The following is a 14481-nucleotide window of genomic DNA, read 5'->3' on the forward strand; positions in this document are numbered from 1 at the left end:
AGTAATGTGTGCATCGGGACCCAGGGGAAGGAGCAGTGACCCTGGGGGAGACTGAACCAGACGTACCTGCTGGTGTTGGGGGGTCTCCTGCAGAGGCGAGTGGTGGCTCTGTTTCACCGTGGGGATAAGGACACTGGCAGCAGAGGTCCTGGGAAGTTCTCCTTGGCGTGAGCCCTCCCAGAGTCTGCCATTAACCCCACCAAAGAGCACGGGTAGGCTCCAGTGTTCGGTTGCCTCAGGCAAAACAACCAACAGGGAGGGAACCCAGCCCCACCCATCAACAGTCAAGTGGATTAAGGTTTTACTGGGCTCTGATCGCCACAGCAACAGGGAGGGAACCCAGCCCCACCCATCAACAGTCAAGTGGATTAAGGTTTTACTGAGCTCTGACCGCCACAGCAACAGTCAGCTCTACCCACCACCAGAGCCTCCCATCAAGCCTCTTAGATAGCCTCAACCACCAGAGGGCAGACAACAGAAGCAAGAAAAACTACAATCCTGCAGCCTGTGGTCCAAAAACCACAGTTACAGAAAGACAGAGAAGATGAAAAGGCAGAGGGCTATGTACCAGATGAAGGAACAAGAAAAAACCCCAGAAAAACAACTAAATGAAGTGGAGATAGGCAACCTTCCAGAAAAAGAATTCAGAATAATGATAGTGAAGATGATCCAGGACCTCGGAATAAGAATGGAGGCAAAGATTGAGAAGATGCAAGAAATGATTAACAAAGACCTAGAAGAATTAAAGAACAAACAAACAGAGATGACCAATACAATAACTGAAATGAAAACTACACTAGAAGGAATCAATAGCAGAATAACTGAGGCAGAAGAACGGATAAGTGACCTGGAAGACAGAATGGTGGAATTCACTGCTGCGGAACAGACTAAAGAAAAAAGAATGAAAAGAAATGAAGACAGCCTAAGAGACCTCTGGGACAACATTAAACGCAACAACATTCGCATTATAGGGGTCCCAGAAGGAGAAGAGAGAGAGAAAGGACCAGAGAAAATATTTGAAGAGATTATAGTCGAAAACTTCCCTAACATGGGAAAGGAAATAGCCACCCAAGTCCAGGAAGCGCAGAGAGTCCCATACAGAATAAACCCAAGGAGAAACACGCCGAGACACATAGTAATCAAAGTGGCAAAAATTAAAGACAAAGAAAAATTACTGAAAGCAGCAAGGGAAAAACGACAAATAACATACAAGGGAACTCCCATAAGGTTAACAGCTGATTTCTCAGCAGAAACTCTGCAAGCCAGAAGGGAGTGGCATGATATACTTAAAGTGATGAAAGGGAAGAACCTACAACCAAGATTACTCTACCCGGCAAGGATCTCATTCAGATTCGATGGAGAAATCAAAAGCTTTACAGACAAGCAAAAGCTAAGAGAATTCAGCACCACCAAACCAGCTCTACAACAAATGCTAAAGGAACTTCTCTAAGTGGGAAACACAAGAGAAGAAAAGGACCTACAAAAACAAACCCAAAACAATTAAGAAAATGGTCATAGGAACATACATATCGATAATTACCTTAAACGTGAATGGATTAAATGCCCCAACCAAAAGACATAGACTGGCTGAATGGATACAAAAACAAGACCCATATATATGCTGTCTACAAGAGACCCACTTCAGACCTAGGGACACATACAGACTGAAAGTGAGGGGATGGAAAAAGATATTCCATGCAAATGGAAATCAAAAGAAAGCTGGAGTAGCTATACTCATATCAGATAAAATAGACTTTAAAATAAAGAATGTTACAAGAGACAAGGAAGGACACTACATAATGATCCAGGGATCAATCCAAGAAGAAGATATAACAATTATAAATATATATGCACCCAACATAGGAGCACCTCAATACATAAGGCAACTGCTAACAGCTATAAAAGAGGAAATCGACAGTAACACAATAATAGTGGGGGACTTTAACACCTCACTTACACCAATGGACAGATCATCCAAAATGAAAATAAATAAGGAAACACAAGCTTTAAATGACACAATAGACCAGATAGATTTAATTGATATATATAGGACATTCCATCCAAAAACGGCAGATTACACGTTCTTCTCAAGTGCGCACGGAACATTCTCCAGGATACATCACATCTTGGGTCACAAATCAAGCCTCAGTAAATTTAAGAAAATTGAAATCATATCAAGCATCTTTTCTGACCACAACGCTATGAGATTAGAAATGAATTACAGGGAAAAAAACGTAAAAAAGACAAACACATGGAGGCTAAACAATACGTTACTAAATAACCAAGAGATCACTGAAGAAATCAAACAGGAAATAAAAAAATACCTAGAGACAAATGACAATGAAAACACGACGACCCAAAACCTATGGGATGCAGCAAAAGCGGTTCTAAGAGGGAAGTTTATAGCTATACAAGCCTACCTAAAGAAACAAGAAAAATCTCAAGTAAACAATCTAACCTTACACCTAAAGAAACTAGAGAAAGAAGAACAAACAAAACCCAAAGTTAGCAGAAGGAAAGAAATCATAAAGATCAGAGCAGAAATAAATGAAATAGAAACAAAGAAAACAATAGCAAACATCAATAAAACTAAAAGTTGGTTCTTTGAGAAGATAAACAAAATTGATAAGCCATTAGCCAGACTCATCAAGAAAAAGAGGGAGAGGACTCAAATCAATAAAATCAGAAACGAAAAAGGAGAAGTTACAACAGACACCGCAGAAATACAAAACATCCTAAGAGACTACTACAAGCAACTTTATGCCAATAAAATGGACAACCTGGAAGAAATGGACAAATTCTTAGAAAGGTATAACCTTCCAAGACTGAATAAGGAAGAAACACAAAATATCAACAGACCAATCACAAGTAATGAAATTGAAACTGTGATTAAAAATCTTCCAACAAACAAAAGTCCAGGACCAGATGGCTTCACAGGTGAATTCTATCAAACATTTAGAGAAGAGCTAACACCCATCCTTCTCAAACTCTTCCAAAAAATTGCAGAAGAAGGAACACTCCCAAACTCATTCTATGAGGCCACCATCACCCTGATACCAAAACCAGACAAAGACACTACAAAAAAAGAAAATTACAGACCAATATCACTGATGAATATAGATGCAAAAATCCTCAACAAAATACTAGCAAACAGAATCCAACAACACATTAAAAGGATCATACACCACGATCAAGTGGGATTTATCCCAGGGATGCAAGGATTCTTCAATATACGCAAATCAATCAATGTGATACACCATATTAACAAATTGAAGAATAAAAACCATATGATCATCTCAATAGATGCAGAAAAAGCTTTTGACAAAATTCAACACCCATTTCTGATAAAAACTCTCCAGAAAGTGGGCATAGAGGGAACATACCTCAACATAATAAAGGCCATATATGACAAACCCACAGCAAACATCATTCTCAATGGTGAAAAACTGAAAGCATTTCCTCTAAGATCAGGAACGAGACAAGGATGTCCACTCTCACCACTATTATTCAACATAGTTCTGGAAGTCCTAGCCACGGCAATCAGAGAAGAAAAAGAAATAAAAGGAATACAAATTGGAAAAGAAGAAGTAAAACTGTCACTGTTTGCGGATGACATGATACTATACATAGAGAATCCTAAAACTGCCACCAGAAAACTGCTAGAGCTAATTAATGAATAGGGTAAAGTTGCAGGTTACAAAATTAATGCACAGAAATCTCTTGCATTCCTATACACTAATGATGAAAAATCTGAAAGAGAAATTATGGAAACACTCCCATTTACCATTGCAACAAAAAAAATAAAATACCTAGGAATAAACCTACCTAGGGAGACAAAAGACCTGTATGCAGAAAACTATAAGACACTGATGAAAGAAATTAAAGATGATACAAATAGATGGAGAGATATACCATGTTCTTGGATTGGAAGAATCAACATTGTGAAAATGAGTATACTACCCAAAGCAATCTACAGATTCAATGCAATCCCTATCAAATTACCAATGGCATTTTTTACGGAGCTAGAACAAATCATCTTAAAATTTGTATGGAGACACAAAAGACCCCGAATAGCCAAAGCAGTCTTGAGGCAAAAAAATGGAGCTGGAGGAATCAGACTCCCTGACTTCAGACTATACTACAAAGCTACAGTAATCAAGACAATATGGTACTGGCACAAAAACAGAAACATAGATCAATGGAACAAGATAGAAAGCCCAGAGATTAACCCACGCACCTATGGTCAACTAATCTATGACAAAGGAGGCAAAGATATACAATGGAGAAAAGACAGTCTCTTCAATAAGTGGTGCTGGGAAAACTGGACAGCTACATGTAAAAGAATGAAATTAGAATACTCCCTAACACCATACACAAAAATAAACTCAAAATGGATTAGAGACCTAAATATAAGACTGGACACTATAAAACTCTTAGAGGAAAACATAGGAAGAACACTCTTTGACATAAATCACAGCAAGATCTTTTTTGATCCACCTCCTAGAGTAATGGAAATAAAAACAAAAATAAACAAGTGGGACCTAATGAAACTACAAAGCTTTTGCACAGCAAAGGAAACCATAAACAAGACAAAAAGACAACCCTCAGAATGGGAGAAAATATTTGCAAATGAATCAACTGACAAAGGATTAATCTCGAAAATATATAAACAGCTCATTCAGCTCAATATCAAAGAAACAAACACCCCAATCCAAAAATGGGCAGAAGACCTAAATAGACATTTCTCCAAAGAAGACATACAGACAGCCACGAAGCACATGAAAAGATGCTCAACATCACTAATTATTAGAGAAATGCAAATCAAAACTACAATGAGGTATCACCTCACTCCTGTTAGAATGGGCATCATCAGAAAATCTACAAACAACAAATGCTGGAGAGGGTGTGGAGAAAAGGGAACCCTCTTGCACTGTTGGTGGGAATGTAAATTGATACAGCCACTATGGAGAACAATATGGAGGTTCCTTAAAAAACTAAAAATAGAATTACCATATGACCCAGCAATCCCACTACTGGGCATATACCCAGAGAAAACCGTAATTCAAAAGGACACATGCACCCGAATGTTCATTGCAGCACTATTTACAATAGCCAGGTCATGGAAGCAACCTAAATGCCCATCAACAGACGAATGGATAAAGAAGTTGTGGTACATATATACAATGGAATATTACTCAGCCATAAAAAGGAACGAAATTGAGTCATTTGTTGAGACGTGGATGGATCTAGAGACTGTCATACAGAGTGAAGTAAGTCAGAAAGAGAAAAACAAATATCGTATATTAATGCATGTATGTGGAACCTAGAAAAATGGTACAGATGAGCCAGTTTGCAGGGCAGAAGTTGAGACACAGATGTAGAGAATGGACATATGGACACCAAGGGGGGAAAACTGCGGTGAGGTGGGGATGGTGGTGTGCTGAATTGGGCGATTGGGATTGACATGTATACACTGATGTGTATAAAACTGATGCCTAATAAGAACCTGCAGTATAAAAAAACAAACAAAACAACTAATACTAAACTTTCATTGGGTTATTTGTATGGAAATATGTTAATATAAATGTTTCAGACATTACATGAAATTTCTAAAAATGTTATATTTGTATTTGTATGGAAATATGTATGGAAATATGTTAATATAAATGTTTCAGACATTACATGAAATTTCTAAAAATCTTATATTTGTATTTGTATGGAAATATGTATGGAAATATGTTAATATAAATGTTTCAGACATTACAGGAAACTTCTAAAAATCTTATATGTTCTGGTATAATGTTATAAGTAATAATCCTAGTTATTACTTTAAAATGTATATCTCAGAAATAACTAATTTTCTTGTCAACTGCATTATTATGAACTTTCATCAAATCTTTAACCATGGTCATTTTTAAGTCTTCTGTCATTTACAGACAGTTCTGGGTGTACTCTGATGATTTTGCAAGTATGTTCCTATAAAAGGGTTTCATCTTCAAGAAATTCATGGAAAAGACTCTGACAAGTACAGGTTTCTGGTAACTGACTGTACTGCTGAACTGAATGAATAAGCATTTTCAGAACTCTAATGAAAAACTGATGAACTCATAAAAGTGCTAACAAAAGATCAAGATGAAAAAAAAAAATTAATTACATGGGACTGAGTGAACTGATGAGGATGAGTATAATTTTTGTGACTTTCTGTCTGAATTAAAAAAAAAAAATCCCACAAAGACTCAGAGGCAAAGAATATACAAATCAATTTTCACTGCAAAGTAAAGGAGCTGTTACAGTGGAGGATTACTGGACTGAATGTCAATATTATGACATAGTATGAGTGTGTTTCATGTTTGGTAATTGCAATCATTGTTGCTTTTGTTGTGGTCATCCATGTACAATGCTTGGTGTCAGTCTATTTATCTCTTGTAAAAATAAAATACAGTGTGTGTGTGTGGAAAAAAAAAAAACAAATAAAGTTAGTGTCAGGCCACTCTTAAAAAAAAAAAAAGGACAGTAGAAACATAAAAGATCAATTAACTTCCTCATACAGTCTAGAAACAATGAATCTCAAAGGAATAATCTAGAAATATTCTTTTATTTGTTCATTTAGCAATATGTCCAGTTGTTATTATCCCAGATGCTGGGGACATGGGGAGGCGGAAGGTTGAGATTAGGGAGTAGACAGGTTAACCCTTCCCTGTGGGAACAGGGACCTGATCATTCTTATTCACTGTTGCATACCCAGCACTGAGACATAACAGGTGCTCAATAAATATGTGCTAAATGAAGAAGAAATACAGTGAAGTCAAGGCTAGCCATTCTTACGGAGAAAAGACAGAAAATGAAAGAGTTGATACAACACATGATACTAATCAAATCAATGATACAGGTAATATTTATCTTGGGGTAAGAGAGGAGAGAATTTTGTTGTTTCACACCTGAAATAGCAGAGTTTAGTAGCCATTCCCCTACAATACATGTTAACCTAGCAGTTCTCACTGTATTGGGAGTATTGCTGGTATGTCAGTGCCTAAAACGGCACTGTCCAATACAGTAGCCATTAGCCACAGATGGCTATTCAGATTTAAATTAATTAACATTTAATTTAATTTAAAATTCTGTTACTCATTTGCATTAGCCACAGTTCAATAGCCACAGGAGCCTAGTGGCTACCATCGTCATAGAAAATTCGATTGTACAGCTCTCTTCCACACCATGCTACAGTAAAACATAAAAGTAGCCAGAATTTTACAAATGAGAGAAATAAGACATGGTGCATACACACACACACACACACACACACACACACACACACACACACACAGAGCTAAATCGTTCCATATCAACTCAGCATCTAGAGGAGGCAAATCAACTTTGTTTCTGATAAATCTCACTTCCTCCCAAATACAGCTGAACCTTGAACAACCCAGGTTTGAACTGCATGGGTCTAATTATACCCAGATTTTTTTCAATAAATATATTGGAAAATTTCTTGGAGATTTGAGACAATTTGAAAAAAATTCATAGACAAACTATATAGCCTAAAATATCAAAAAATTAAGAAAAAATTAAGTATGTCACAAATGCATAAAATATATGTAGGAACTAGCCTATTTTATCATTTACTGCCATAAAATATACACATATTATTAGAAAGTTAAAATTTATCGAAACTTTTGCACATAAACACAGATTATTAATTCATTAGTGTATGTGCTAAGCTACCATGAAGCAACTGTGTAAATTACTAGGCTACCATAAAGCAATCATATAGCTGCTCCTTCATTATCAATGCAACAATCATTATATCTGTAAATAAATATGAATTTCTTTTTCACATTATTTTTTTTCATTGTTTTTTTTTTGGTCGTGCCACACGGCATGCCTAATCTTAGTTCCCCGACCAGGGATCAAACCAGTGCCCCTTGCAGTGGAAGCTCAGAGTCCTGACCACTCGACCACCAGGGAATTCCAATTTTTTTCATTTCTGATGTCTAGTGTTAGTAGTACATATAACATCTACAGTTTTTTGTATCATTTAAGACAATAATGGGGGCTAAAGTCGACAAGATGCTAGCAGGGGGCATGAGGGTGGTTCAGTCCTGACATGGCATGGGGCTCAGAGGCTCTGCTCCTCTCCCCACCCCCTGTGATGCTTCCCCTGGCGTGGCAGGCCCTGCCCTTTTCAGGAACCCCTCCTCACCCAGTAACATTCACTTTCCTCTCTTCACAGAGATTTCCTGATTCTCCGAGGATTCATAGACTTCACAGCTGATGAGGTGGACCTGATTTCAGCCCTGACTTGGAAGATCACACTGAAGACACCACTCATCTCCTCCCCCATGGACACTGTGACAGAGGCTGACATGGCCATCACAATGGCTCTGATGGGTGGTATTGGTTTCATTCACCACACTGCACTCCAGAGTTCTAGGCCAACGAAGTCCGGAAGGTCAAGAAGTTTGAACAGGACTTCATCACGGACCTCGTGGTGCTGAGTCCCTCACACACCGTGGGTGAGGTACTGGAGGCCAAGATCCAGCATGGCTTCTCCGGCATCCCCATCACTGAGACGGGCACCATGAGCAGCAAGCTGGTGGGCGTCGTCACCTCCCAAGACATCGACTTCCTCACCGAGAAGGACCGCACACCCTCCTCAGTGAGGTGATGACACCGTGAGCATCTAGTGGTGGCTCTAGTGGGTATGACACTAAAAGAGGCAAATGAGATCCTGCAGCACAGCAGGAAAGGGAAGCTGCCCATTGTCAATGATCAAGACGAGTTAGTGGCCATCACTGCCCGCACTGACCTGAAGAAGAACCAGGACTACCCTCTGGCCTCCAAGGATTCCCACAAGCAGCTGCTGTGTGGGGCGGCCATGGGCACCCATGAGGGTGACAAACACCACCTGGACCTGCTCACCCAGGCGAGTGCTGATGTCATAGTGCTGGACTCATCCCAAGGGAACTCTGTGTATCAGATCGCCATGGTGCACCACATCAAGCAGAAGTACCCCCGCCTCCAGGTGACTGGGGGAAATGTGGTGACAGCAGCTCAGACCAAGAACCTGATTGATGCTGGTGTGGACGGGCTGCGTGTGGGCATGGGCCGCGGCTCCATCTGCACCACCCAAGAAGAAGTGATGGCCTGCGGTCGGCCCCAGGGCACTGCCATGTACGAGGTGGCTGAGCACACCCGGCGCTTCGGGGTGCCAGTCATAGCCGATGGTGGCATCCAGACCGTGGGGCATGTGGTCAAGGCCCTGGCCCCTGGAGCCTCCACTGTGATGATGGGCTCCCCGCTCGCCGCCACCACCGAGGCCCCTGGAGAGTACTTCTTCTCGGATGGTGTGAGGCTCAAGAAGTACCGGGTCACGGGCTCGCTGGACGCCATGGAGAAGAGCAGCAGAAGCCAGAAGCGCTACTTCAGCGAGGGAGATAAGGTGAAGATCATGCAGGGCGTCTCTCCATCCAGGACAAAGGCTCCATTCAGAAGTTCGTGCCCTACCTCACAGTGGGATCCAGCACGGCTGCCACGATTTTGGTGCCCATAGCCTGTCTGTCCTGCGGTCCATGATGTACCCAGGAGAGCTCAAGTTTGAGAAGAAGACCACGTCAGCTCAGATGAAGGGTGGTGTCCACGGCCTGCACTCTTACGAGAAGCGGCTGTACTGAGGACGGTGGTGGAGGCCAAGGCAGCAGAGGGGTTGTGTCCCAGGGTCCCTCTTTGGGCACAGCCTCCCTCCATAACTGAGTCGTCCACAGATTTGCACTACTGGTTCCCCAGCTCCTTTCCAGGGAGAGAGGAGGGGAGGCCCTGAGGCTCTGCAGCCCCTCCCTGAGCTTCCGCCACAGGGTCAGGACTGCTCCCAGGCCGGGCTGCCCTGGGAGCCCCCCCAGGTTCCCCCTTCTTCAGTTCCCCTGAACCCTGCACCTGCCTCAGGTCTTTCTCACTGCAGCCTGCTTCGGCCCGACTCCCACCCCGGGACAGGTGGCCCCCCGGCTTCTCCTGTAGGGCACCTCCCTCCCTAGCCCCACCCCAGAAATGGTGCTCTCCTGGCCCTGCCTCTGGCCCCTTCCTGGGCTGCTGCCCCCTCAGCCATGTGGCACTTCTGGGCTCCTGACCTAGGCCAGAGGAAGGTCTCTGCCCCCTTCCCCTGGCCCTGGACTATCCAGGCCCTGCTCCTCAGGCTGCCCCATCCCTGGCCCTGGGGAGGAGGCTGCCCGTTATTCCTGATTCACCCCCGTCCCCAGGTGTACCGTTCCTGCCCTCTCCTCTCAGCTGCAGTTGAAGGCTTTAACTTTGCACACTTTGGGGTCGCAGTTGCATCACTGTATGTTAAATAATCTGAATAAATCAAGAGGTTTCAACGCCTCCGCAAAAAAAAAAATAATAATGAGGTAGGTACTAACAGATGATTCATCTTGTAAACAGATGACATAAACCTATGGTATCGCTAAATACAGTACAGTACTGTAAGGGTATTTTCTATTCCTTATAATCTTAATAACATTTCCTTCTCTCTAGCTTACTTTATTGTAAGAATACTGTATATAATACATGTAACATACAAAACATGTGTTAATAGACTGTTTATCAGTAAGGCTTCAGGTCAACAGTTGGCTATTAGTAGTTAAGTCTTTGGGGAGTCAAAAGTTATATATGGATTTTCAACTGCACAAGGGGTCGGTCCCTCTAACACCCACATTGTTCAAGGGTCAAATGTATTTTTATTTATTAAGTTAGTAAAGATAATTTTGTACACATAGGTCTAACAACCACTGGGAAACACCAAAACTATATATTATCACGTATTTTTACCCAGTCTTTCAAAACCCAATACAATCTTTCTTTTAAACATCATCTGTCATTCTTTTTTTTTTTTTAATTTTATTTATTTATTTATTTGGCTGCATCAGGTCTTAGTTGCAGCACACAGGATCTTCATTGCGGCATGTGGGATCTTTCGTTGTGGCACGCAGGCTCAGTAGCTGCGGCGCGTGGACTTAGTTGCCCTGCAGCATGTTGGATCTTAGTTCCCCGACCAGGGATCGAACCCACGTCCCCTGCATTGGAAGGTGGATTCTTAACCACTGCACCACCAGGGAAGTCTCCCAATACAATCTTATCAAGCAATATCTGCCAAATCCTGACATTTGTGGACTTGCATACACCTGTTATGGACACTGGGTGAAAACCTTGTAGCAAGTTGACAATTCACCTTTAGAATTCCCTGTGTGCTGGAATTTAGTAACAGATCCGTCAAGCCACAATTACCAAGCCAAAGTTGCATTTTATTTCCAAATGCCCATAGAAGCATTTTTATTCAAACTGGCAAGTCTCTGGTTTAAAAAAGTTATTCCTTAGATTCTGCACTTCATGAGGTTATCTAATAGACAGAGATTGGTTCACCAATTAGATGAAATCTGCATTTTCCTAAATCATAAAATGAGCTGACTGAGGTTTAGTTAGCTGGAAATCCCTTGGTAAATTATAAAAAGTGAGACATAAACAGGACAAGCACCTTTGCATAATGACTAATTACAAAAGTGAATGACTTTATGACAAAACGAGAGGTTAATTTGAAAACGCACCTGGAAATGAAAAACAAAACAAAGCTTAAAATAAAAAGAAATATAATACACTAACTTGGATATATGTGTGTGTATATATATATATATATGATTTAATAGCTGTATTTGTTAAATACAAAAGGAAAAGAGGGTCAGACTATGAGTAAATCTGGAAATACTTGCATATCCTCTTTGCCTTAATTAACTCACCCCTACAATGGGTATCAGTGAGTTCTCTCTTCTTAATAAGGATTATATAAGACCACCATGGAAATAAACTTGGGAAAGGACATAACCCTTGGAGAAAGTAGCACTAAATTATTTACAAACTGCCCAAGTTAAAAAGAGTGGAAGATAAAGAACTCTAATTATGCAAGAGGTCAGTAGCTCTTTTGCAAACATGAACATAAAAGGACTTCCATAGGGACTGGCAAATCCTGGACCATTAAACATTCTCCTAAAAACCTAAAACCCTCACTTTGCAGAGAGAACACCAAGTGACCATTCTTTTTTTTTTTTAAATAGATCTTTATTGGAATATAATTTCTTCACAATACCATGTTAGTTTCTGTTGCACAACAAAGCAAATCAGCCATATGCATAAGAAAGCACAAGAGATCATATTTTCAAATGGGCAATGTAATGAATGATATGATAAAGGTTTTTCATGGCTTACTAATTTTAATGATAGAAGTCACATTTGATTAGCCTGGTTAAGTGTCCATTGTCAAGAGCAGCTTAGGTAGAGAGAAATGTCCTCTCTTACTGTCAAACTGTCACTTAGATTTATTTAGAATTTCATCCCTATTTAAAGTTCTCACATCAGGGTACAAATTAAAGGCCTTCCCCCAAATGCTTTAAATACTGGAAGGGAACTCCAATATACAGTTATGGAAGGCAAAAAGGAATTTTAGTAACTTATTTTATAAAAATTTAACTTTGCATTTCTATCAAGAGGTGGAAGAAAGAACCTTGCCACAAAGATTTGTTGTTAAAATACAGAACATGATACTTTCTTGCCAATGGACCTGCCTAGATGGCAGGGGGAAAAGAAACAACCAGAGTTCCTGCTATCCAATATTTGAGGCTAACTTAAATAAATCTCACTGGCATATAATAAAACAGTTTAGTGTCTTATGCTCAACCACTATAACTCAAAAATAATAATAACTATCATTCATTGAGCAGTTAGTTTATGCCAGGCACAAGATTGAGTGCATTGCAAATATAATTAATGGCTGTATTAGATGGTTATTATTATCCCAATATTCAGATAAAAATATTGAGACTCAGAGTTTAAAACATACAGCATGAACATATTTTAATAAACTATAGCTGGTCGGTTAAATTTTATTATTATCTTAAAAAAAAAAAAACATACAGCATGGTCAAATCACTGGAAACCAGCAGAGATGGGATTTATATAACACAGTCAAATCCTAACTCTAAAGTTTGGTTGTTCCTATATTGTTTCTTAAATTGTCCACAAAACACGTTTATGCATTTTTTTTTTTTTAATTTAGGAGGAAAACAGATTTTTATTCCCCAGTTTCCTTACTGTTAAAATGATATTGGGGGAATTCCCTGGCGGTCCAGTGGTTAGGACTCCACAATTCCACTGCAGGGGGCCCGGGTTTGATCCCTGGCCAGGGAACTAAGATCCCATAGGCCACCTGGGGTGCAGCCAAAAAAAAGAAAAAGAAAAAAAAAACTTCAAAAATAAAATGGTATTGGTACTGTCTTCTTTGATTGATTCTCATGTAGGTTAAAATTGAAGTAGATATGTAAACCTGCTTTAAAAATTAACTTTTTGGGCTTCCTTGGTGGCACAATGGTTGAGAATCTGCCTGCCAATGCAGGGGACACGGGTTCGAGCCCTGGTCCAGGAAGATCCCACATGCCCCAGAGCAGCTAAGCCTGTGCGCCACAACTACTGAGCCTGCGCTCTAGATCCCGCAAGCCACAACTACTGAAGCCCATGCACCTAGAGCCCGTGCTCTGCAACAAGAAAAGCCACTGCAATGAGAAGCCCGCTCACCGCAAGGAATAGTGGCCCCCGCTCGCCACAACTAGAGAAAGCCTGCACGCAGCAACGCAGCCAAAAATAAATAAATTAAATAAATTAATTTATTAAAACAAAAATTAACTTTTTCACAGGTCCTACGAAGGTCTTCCGTCCATCTCAATTCCCCTACAGAAAATGGTAAGGTTTGTTACCTCCAAGAGGGAAACCAGCTCGATGTTAAGAAAGGGTAGAAAGGAAGATTTTATTACATGCCCTTTTACTCTTCTGAACTACTTTAATCAAAAAAATAAATAAAATTTAATTAATAATAATTTCCTCAAATGATCCATGTAGTAATAGATTATAGCTTGAGACATCAGTATGAATTCATGTCTGGCTTAATATAGGTACAGATGGTTACATATAGAAATATTCATAGATATGTGTATATACACAGCTTAGTATGCACGCATATATTTTTTGTTCTGTCAACTTAGAGGACCTAAAAAAAGTAAAGATACCCCTGTAGCAACAAGCATACCTAGTGCCCAGACCTTGGTTTCTAATATGATTTTCCAATAAAAAGAAAGGGCTCCTTCGAAAAATGGCTGATTCTAAGACTGGGACAAGAATTATAGCAGATGAGCCTGGAGCATTTTGTAGTGTCAGAAAGTGGTGAAGTACTCAAAAAACCCAAAAAGCCACATAGATGGGGGTATATCAAATGAGTACAGAAACCACTGAATTCCCAGTGGCCAAAGCTGAAACAATTGGTAAAGAAAATAAAGTAGTACTGGATTATAAAGCAAAGTATAAAATAAATATCCATGAGTCTATACTAACATAAATAAATGACAGAATAAAGTAATAAATGAGGGAGAAGAGACAAGTCTTTTGTGCAGA

At 40.1% G+C, this 14481-nt stretch overlaps 1 pseudogene; it reads left to right on the top strand.

The window, feature by feature from the left end:
• The window catches only part of LOC103010711 (inosine-5'-monophosphate dehydrogenase 1-like), a 103972-nt pseudogene extending 94298 nt beyond the window's left edge, over positions 1-9674 (top strand).
• Positions 9675-14481: the final 4807 nt, after the last annotated feature.

Source organism: Balaenoptera acutorostrata, chromosome 4 (genome assembly GCF_949987535.1).
Source record: "Balaenoptera acutorostrata chromosome 4, mBalAcu1.1, whole genome shotgun sequence".
NCBI classification, from domain to species: Eukaryota; Metazoa; Chordata; class Mammalia; order Artiodactyla; family Balaenopteridae; genus Balaenoptera; species Balaenoptera acutorostrata.